This window comes from Mirounga angustirostris, unplaced genomic scaffold (genome assembly GCF_029215605.1).
Source record: "Mirounga angustirostris isolate CCGP_5_RB_7025 unplaced genomic scaffold, mMirAng1.0.hap1 SCAF_16, whole genome shotgun sequence".
In the NCBI taxonomy this organism is placed as follows: Eukaryota; Metazoa; Chordata; class Mammalia; order Carnivora; family Phocidae; genus Mirounga; species Mirounga angustirostris.
The window spans coordinates 40,837,565-40,847,068 of record NW_026991724.1 but is presented as its reverse complement, the minus strand read 5'-3'; positions in this window follow the sequence as shown (position 1 = coordinate 40,847,068).

Genomic DNA, 9,504 nt, shown 5'->3' with positions numbered 1-9,504 from the left:
AGTCCATCATCTCTCATGGTTCATCTACCCCTCTGATTCCCCCCCTTCATTCTTCCCCTCCTGCTACCTTCTTCTTCTTCTTCTTCTTTTTTTTTCTTAACATATATTGCATTATTTGTTTCAGAGGTACAGATCTGAGATTCAACAGTCTTGCACAATTCACAGTGCTTACCAGAGCACATACCCTCCCCAGTGTCTATCACCCAGTCACCCCATCCCTCCCACCCCACCCCCCACTCCAGCAACCCTCAGTTTGTTTCCTGAGATTAAGAATTCCTCGTATCAGTGAGGCCAAATGATACATGTCTTTCTCTGTTTGACTTATTTCGCTCAACATAATACCCTCCAGTTCCATCCACGTCGTTGCAAATGGCAAGATCTCATTCCTTTTGATGGCTGCATAATATTCCATTGTGTATATATACCACTTCTTCTTTATCCATTCATCTGTCGATGGACATCTTGGCTCTTTCCACAGTTTGGCTATTGTGGACATTGCTGCTATAAACATCGGGGTGCACGTACCCTTTCGGATCCCTACTTTTGTATCTTTGGGGTAAATACCCAGTAGTGCAATTGCTGGATCATATGGTAGCTCTATTTTCAACTTTTTGAGGAAACTCCATACTGTTTTCCAGAGTGGCTGCACCAGCTTGCATTCCCACCAACAGTGTAGGAGGGTTCCCCTTTCTCCACATCCCCGCCAACGATACAGATTAACTTTTATAGCAAGCTGCTAAAGAATGAACCCTGGGCTGGTTGTCAGGACAGCTGGGCCTTAGCCCTGGGTCTGCCACTCACCTTTTCTGCTTTTCTGGCCTCAGCTTCACTATATGTAAAATGAATTGAATGAGTTGTATGCCCTCAGGTCCCTTCTAGCTCTGACACTCTGGGATTATCATACTGAATTTTGACATTTCACTCTTTGCTGACAGCAAGCTTTTCTTAGATGGGTGGATGGTGAAGATCCTGGTAGGTTGGGCTGCTGAATGGTTGAAATAGGCAGAAAACAAAAAAGGGGCATCTTGAGGCACAAAAACCAAATTTTATCAATTGGCAATTTTGCATAAACCAGGCTTCATTATGAAAGATGAGAGTATCAATGAAAAGGATTCATGGAACAGGTGTGTACCATATTTTCTAGACCTGTACTGATGAGGGTAGTCATTTCTTGAGCACCTGTTGTGCTCCAGGTACTGAGATTCTCCCTTTCTCTCAATCTTGCTGTCACTCTCACTCTTTTTTGATACATTATGCCCCTTTCCCCCTTACAACAACTATCAGAGAAGTCTTACTATTCTTATTTCACAGATGAAAAAACTGAGGATCAAGGAGATTTAGTGAATTCTCAAAGGTCATGTAGTAAGTGCTGTGGACAGGATTTTAACTCAGGCTTTTCTCACTTGCTGTTCACTGTATTCCTAATATACTGGGAGATTTCTATCATAACACCAGGCAATTGTTATATTGGCCAAAAGGACCCACTGTTTCTTCCTAATCCCTAACATAGGTATATAGTTTAACAGTTTGCAAAGCACTTTTGGGTAAAAAATCCAATTTGATTCTTACAAGAACATTATAATTATGGTCCTTTCACAGATCAGGAATCTGAGGCTACATGAAATTCTCCAAAGAAACACTCGCAGCTTAGTAAGTGGTGACGTCAGGCTTTCAACTGAGCTCTGGCTGCCTCGCAAGCTCTACACGTGGTTGCCTTTAGTTGGGTCATGGTTAGGAACAGAGCTGAACTGCTCAAGGTGATAACAGCTAGTGGTTGAAGGTGTTCAGGGCAATACTACTGCTGCTGGGAGCATAAATTGGTACATCCCCTTTGGAAGACTGTTTGCCTTTATTTACTAAAGATGAACACATAACCCAACAGGGTCTCATGTCTGCATGTGTATAAGAGTGTTCACAATGGTAACCAAAGATGATGATCACCAATAGATAGGTTACATAGTGTCCTTAGTTCGTTCAGGCTGCTATAACAAATTACCCTAGACTGGGTGGCTTATAAACAACAGAAATTTATTTCTCACAGCTCTGGAGGCTGGAAGTCTGAGATCAGGGTGCCAGCATGGGCCTGCTGGTGGTCCCTCTATGGGGTTGTAGACTGCCAACTTCTCTTGTGTCCTTACATGGTGAAAGAGGATGAGAGAGTGCTCTACGATCCTTACATAAGGTCACTAATCTCATTCATGGGGTCTTCATCCTCATGACCTAATTATCTCCCAGAGGTCCCACCTCCTAATACTGTCTCACTGGGGTTTATGATTTCAACATGTGAATTTTGAGGGTACGTAAACTTCAGTCCATTGCATACAGATTTCAGGATAGTCATGTAATGGATTATTAAAGCAGCAACAAACACAAATGAACTACTACTATGTGTAACAACTGGGTGAATCTCTTGAAAGGAAGAGTCCCTACACAAAAGAATATATACTGTATGACTCACTCCATTTTTATGAAGTTCAAAAAATAGGCAAACTTCATCTATTAGAAAATCAGACAGTAGTTAACTTTGGGTGGAAAAGTTAGGATAATGATTGGTATAGGGGGTCCAAAAAGGGCTTCTGGGACTTTGGCAACCTTAATAGTAGTTACTTAAGTGTGTTTACTTTGGGATAATGAATTGAGATGTACACTTGCGACTTGTGCATTTGTTCATCGGTGTATGTTGTGTTTCAACAAATAAAGTTTAATGAGCACAAAAAAGAAGATATTGAAGTTGAAACTATGTGGGTTCTTTAAAAAAAGTCTTGGTGTAGCTGTCTTTCTGGGTTTATCTATTTTCTAGAAAGCAATTACTTAATCTGACTTGTAATCTTAATTAAAAATATATAAAGCACAAGTGACTTGGTTCTACAGTTCACCTTAGGTGAACTGTATTAGCATTCTGGATCCCATGTCTCTTTGATATATGTATTTACTGTAATGCAGCCAAAGAACTTGCTCTAGTTCTTGATGAGGGACTTTTTAATCATCTGGTCTAAGCTTTATAACTCTAGAATGACAGCTATTAAAATTTTGAACACTTGTGATTGAAAAGTTCACCTCCAGGAATCATTTTTGTGAACGCTATGCAATCTGGATGCTGACCACTACAGGGCATTCCACACAAGTTAGTGACTGTATTCCCTACTCAAACTGTGAATAAACTCTGGGCATGCTACAGATTGGAGATTTGGGGTCCAACAAAAAATGGGGTCTTGTGATGCTCTGAAGAGGGCATCTGTTGAATTTTTACTCCCAACATCCATTCCTCCTGATTTTACTGGGTGGGACTCACAGGGCACTTCCCTGAGCCTGCATGCTTTGGCAAAGCTTTGGCTCAGGGAGACACATGAGACCCAGTTTCAGCCAATCAATGTGCTCCGTCCCTCTGGCTGCAGTGATTGGTCCAGGCACATGCATCTGACCCAAGTCAAATGCAGCGTGGGCCAATCAGTTTCAGTTCTGAGCTTTGGTTTGGACTCATCTTCCTCTGGCCTAAGTGTTTTATAGACATGAACCTCAGGCTACTAGAGTACCCCACCCACTGAGCTGTGGAAGAGAGCGAGGAAGCATCTGATTCATCATCTCTGATTCATTTCTGCTCTAAACCAGCTCACCTTTTGGATCCTTCATTTATGTGAGCCAATATATACTCTCTTTCTCTTTCCCCTTCAGCTGCTATGCTCACCTATTCTCTGCCTCACCTGTATCTCGATCATTTTTTCACATGAATGATGGAGGTAGTTCTGTTCTGTTCCTTTCTTCCTCTCTCCCTCCCTCCCTCCTTCCCTCCATGCTTTCCTTCCTCTTCTGATGGAGGTAATTCCAACGACCACCCTCTCACGGCGGTTGAGAAAAATCCTAAGCACAAGCGCTTGGAAAATTTCTTTGGCTTGACAACAGCGATGGCAATGATAACAATACTGGCAAAACCCCAGGTTTTTTCCAAACTTCTCAGCAGTTGCGTGGCAAGTTCACACCATCCTCTGTTGGCAAGATGTGGCAAATATTGCAGCTCTGTGGTAAGAGTGAGAAACCCATGTCCTGAGCAGTTGGGTGGCTCTTCTTAGCTGCTCTGGCTCTATTGAAACCTCCCAAACTTTGGTCTGTGTGTGTGTGCACATATGTGCATGCACGTACACGTGTGCGTGCATGCATGTGCATGCAGGTACATGTGTGTACACGTGTGTGCATGCACGTACATGTGTGTACGTGTGTGCACGTGTGTGCATGCAGGTGCATGTGTGCATGTGTGCATGTGTGTGCGTGTGTGTAGGAGGCTTTGGACTCTCTTCCTCTTTTGTTATGAGGGAGAACAGGGAGCAGATTGGAACAGGTTGTAACACTTCCGCACGCCAGTGTCCTGGTGCTTATTTCATAGTGCCGTCTGCCAATTGGCGTCTGGATCCCATGCCTCTTCGATTTATGTATTTACTGTAATGCAGCCAAATTTCAGAGAGAGGAGAGGATATTCTAATTTAATAGTGAGAGCAAGGTGTAGTTTCTTATGAAGGGAGGGAAATACACTGCCTTCTTATGTGATATCAGAAAATAAGACTCTGCTTTTCCCTATCCATTTAAAAATTAAGACATAGGATGTCATTTCACCAAATGGTTATCTCAGTGTTTTATAAGATCTGATCATTTTTAAAAAATTTTTTATTGTTATGTTAATCACCATACATTACATCCTTAGTTTTTGATGTAGTGTTCCATGGTTCATTGTTTGTGCATAATACCCAGTGCTCCATGCAGAACGTGCCCTCCTTAATACCCATCACCGGGCTAACCCATCCACCCACCCCCCTCCCCTCTAGAACCCTCAGTTTGTTTTTCAGAGTCCATAGTCTCTCATGGTTCATCTTCCCCTCCAATTTCCCCCCCTTCGTTCTTCCCCTCCTGCTACCTTCTTCTTCTTTTTTTTTTCTTAACATCTATTGCATTATTTGTTTCAGAGGAGCAGATCTGAGATTCAACAGTCTTGCACAATTCACAGTGCTCACCATAGCACACACCCTCCCCAGTGTCTATCACCCAGTCACCCCATCCCTCCCACCCCACCCCCCGCTCCAGCAACCCTCAGTTTGTTTCCTGAGATTAAGAATTCCTCATATCAGTGAGGTCATATGATACATGTCTTTCTCTGATTGACTTATTTCGCTCAGCATAACGCCCTCCAGTTCCATCTGCATCGTTGCAAATGGCAAGATCTCATTCCTTTTGATGGCTGCATAATATTCCATTGTATATATATACACCACATCTTCTTTATCCATTCATCTGTCGATGGACATCTTGGCTCTTTCCACAGTTTGGCTATTGTGGACATTGCCGCTATAAACAAGATCTGATCATTTTATTTGTGCATATGTGATTTTAAATTAGGTACACATTATATTAGGAAATAAAGATAAGCAGAATAAAAAAAAAACCCAGCCCAATCTTACAAACAAACAACCAAGCAAACAAATTCCCTAAATCGTATTGTATCGCCAACCACTATTTTCCTTTTTAAGTTGGTTAAAAATATTACCTAAAGGCCAAGAGTCTGCATGTCAGAGTTTGAGGCCATTGCAAAATGTGGGCCGAGGTGGTGAGCACCTGTGATGGAAAAGCTGGGAGCACTGGGATGTGTCTGCAGAAGGAACTGGAAGGTGAAGAATAAAGATGTCTATAGTGTGGGTGCCTGGGTGGCTCAGTTGGTTGAGCGACTGCCTTCGGCTCAGGTTATGATCCCGGAGTCCGGGGATCGAGTCCCACATTGGGCTCCCTGCTCGGCGGGGAGTCTGCTTCTCCCTCTAGCCCTACCCCCTCTTGCGTGCTCTCTCTCACTCTCTCTCTCAAATAAATAAATAAAATCTTTAAAAAAAAAAGAAGATGTCTATAGTGTAAACCACTCCCTAAATTCCCGTGGCACTGGGGAACGCACTGGGGTGCACTGACTTGCACCAAGAACTGCCCCCCCAACCCACTCCCGGCCCCCATATCATCCCCATTGCCTTTGTAGGAATGTTTTCCACCTTGGATACCACCCTCCCAGGCTTCCCTCCACATAGAGTAAATGTATTCGGTCAGGCTAACTGATGATGCTTAGCAAAATGTCAGTATGTGGTGGGCGTGCAGGCATCAGGGACCACAAGCAGGGCCCGGGTCAGCGGGGACATTGCCCCACTCCGTACGGGGTTCAGTCACTGTGTGCTGCAGCCCCAGAATTCCATTTGTCTGGCTTTGAAATTTGAAGTTCTGTGTGTCTCCATCCTGCCCCATCTCCATGACCCCTACTTCCACTTGTACCTGCTCCCTTTGTGTACTGGAGTTCTCGAACCCTCCCGGGCACTTCTGGGCAGGCTGGTCTTGTCCTGGGTGTGCTGTGACTTCGAAAGGGTGGGCAGAGAATCCAGACCCTGTTTCTAGCCCTGACTGATGTGGACAGTGTCTGAAACTCACACCGTGCCTCAGTTTCCCCTTCTTTCAAAATGCATACAATGATACTTATCTTTTTACTTCTTGCAGACATTATAAAGTTAAAATGAAATCATAGATGTGAAAGTAATCAGGAAAAGGGCTCTATGCAAATCCATCACTGTGATTAGCATTATTGTTATTACTTTTATTCAGGCTCAGAATGATCACATACTTCTGTGAAAGAAATGATCTGGGAACAGAAAAAGAAGTAAAAGCTGCATCTACCTGCAACCTTGGAGTAGAAAAATCCCCTTATTCTGTTTCCTCTTTCAGAATAGGACTTGATGTGATCGGGTCATTGCATGTAAAATGCTTTAAGAATGTGATCTGCACTTCATCATTTTAAAATTCAAACATTCCTGAGCCTTTTCTCCCCTCACCCCGTTCATATTTATCTTCTCGGTCTTGCCTTCATTGGGCACCACATTTGTATTGATAAATTGTAGGTGGAGGGAGATGTATTGATGGGATTGAGACAGTTCCGAATGTAGAGAGCTGGGGCTTTGCATATCATTACACCTAGCTAGCTTTTTGCCTCCTGAAAGCTGTCGATTTGTGCATTATTGCTATTCAGGCTGATAAATGACAGTAATTGTTCTTAAGTTGAAGAGCTGGTTTAATATGCTGTCTGGCCTGGGAATTTCCTGAGCACCAGGGTTAAACTAGTGCTCCACTCGAGCTAGCAAAATGGCCCTTTTTTCATCTCAGACTATAGAGTTAATTGAATTACTCGCTATTCATGCAGTTTGTAGCCTTGATTCTAAAGATACCATGAACAGTAGGGGGAGGGAGAGGCTTTCTAGGGGGCTCAGGGTAACCGTGAGCCCTGCGTCAAGGACACGACCTCCCTTCCCCGAGTGGAGGGCAGTTGGCGTTCGACAGCGCAATTTACTTTCCTGTCCATTTGCTTGTTGCTGGTTCTTTTGGGGTAGCCCCTCCAGAGCTATCCAGATCATACAGCCCTGGAGGGCAGCAGGATTCCCAATGCTGTGAAGATGATTTCTCTGAGGCTATATCTGCGTATTTCTAAAGAAACTTAGCTATCAGAGCACTTGAATTGCTTGCATTTTATTTTGTTTACTTTTTTAAACTTCTGGGTTGGGAACTTGGGCTATGATCGAGGTGAAGTCGAAAGTTGCCGGGTATTTGTGGCACAGCCCGGACACATGTCAGGTGACTCTCACTCAACCTTTCGATCCAAAGGGCTCACTCAAGCCATTCTGAACCAGAGAGCCCTTCCTTTGACCAAAGGTCAGGGACTTAACTGCAGGCAACCGGGGAGGAGGATCTTCCCATCACGGAATGTCTAGTCTGAACTTGGTGAGTGGGCAGAGGTTACCAAAAATGTATCCCCTGACCAGTTGAACCAACAACCGTATCTTCATGGTGTCCCTCGGCAAGAATGAACACGAAGGCAAATGCAAAGCAAATGAGAGACCCAGCCCAGCTTCCTTTACCCCTAGTGTTGAGATGACTCTTTAAAACACCAATGGGGTTCAAAATTCCAGATTTGTTTCCATTTGGGGACCAATGTCCAGTTTCCCCACTTGCATAACTGTGTCTTGGCAGGGGAAACCCAGGTCATTTCTCGCACACATTTTTATGCTTTTGTAACAGTTTTTGGCTTCATTAGTGGGTAACCCCCTCTCTCTTTCTCTCTCATTCTTTCTCTCTGGATGGAAGAGAAAGTTTGGTACCAAATGATGCTCAATGTCCTAACTGGAAACAGTTACCGTGTTTAGACCCAACTTAAAAGAAGTTTGGAATGCTCTTTTCATGTGCTCTTTCTCTGATCTCAGCAATCAAGTGTGCCCACTAAAGCAAGACTGAGGGATGGAACCCCAAGCCGGAACAGCTGGAGTAGGGAGAGCCTCCCATTTAATGGCATTAATCATTTCTCACCACAGAAGCCATAAAAATCCATCTTTTGCTCCCCGACAAGGTGTGAGATAATGAAAGAAGATTGCTTAAAATGTAAATCATTTGGATCTGTTGGTAACACTGTTTAGAATTAAATTCATGTGTAATAGAACTTCCGATCAGAAACGGTTTCCCAGACAAAGCCATCATACGTTCCATAATCTCATATGGATGCTTCCAACGTTAATGGAGCTGGTGCAGCCCCCTTGATAATGCTCTAGGCAGGAAAGGATCATTTTTCCCAGGTCTGTAACTAGCAAACATGACTGCTAATCATTCACTCCAGTTCTTCCTGTCCAGCATCCCAAAGAGTGCGTCACACACCTTTATGGGGCTTGAGAGAGGTCCCAGGTGTGCTATTTCCCTTGCCCGTGACTCTTCTGTACACGGGAGAGACAACTCTCTGGTGTCTAAGGGTGACCTGCTGAGTCGCCCAGGGCCTGACGAAGGTCAGGTTCCCTCCTTACTCTCTGGGCCTCCTGCTGCCCCCTTCTGTGCTGTCCCACGCCTGGGGAGGGCTGGCTCGGAGCTCAAAGGGGTAGCAGGTGCTAGTCTAATGCGGGGCTTCCTTGGGGCTCCTCTGTGAAACCCAGTGAGCTCTGGAGCTTGGGACATGTACTGCCCGTGGCATGTAAATACTCGTGGGTACTGCAGGGGCATGGCAATAAAAGACGTTGAATCAAATATCAGTCTTCCTTCAATCCACTTTCAAGCCTTCTGATTATATCTAAGAGAGAGGGCTATTTGGTGCAAATATATCTTTAACACTTGCTTCTCTTACATTCGGTAACCTCCCTTTACTAAAAACAGGAGAGCTGGCCTTGGACTCAGGACCTTCTTTAGGGGACAGTATCTAGCTAGAACTAAAAAAAATGCCACTTTTAAAAAATGATGTTTATTTTGTAGTTACATTTTATCTGTGACAAATGCTACTGATTTCCCTTTATGGTAGTGATACAGATTCCCTCTAAATACATTTTTTTTTAAATAAAAGAGTCAATTTAAGGATAATATTAAGCAAACAAGAGTGCAAGTGGTTCTAGTTTGTGGAGAAAATCCTGAAGGTGCCGTGACTAGGGCTGCAGTCCGGGTGACCTCCCCATCGCTGGGGGGCCCTGGAAA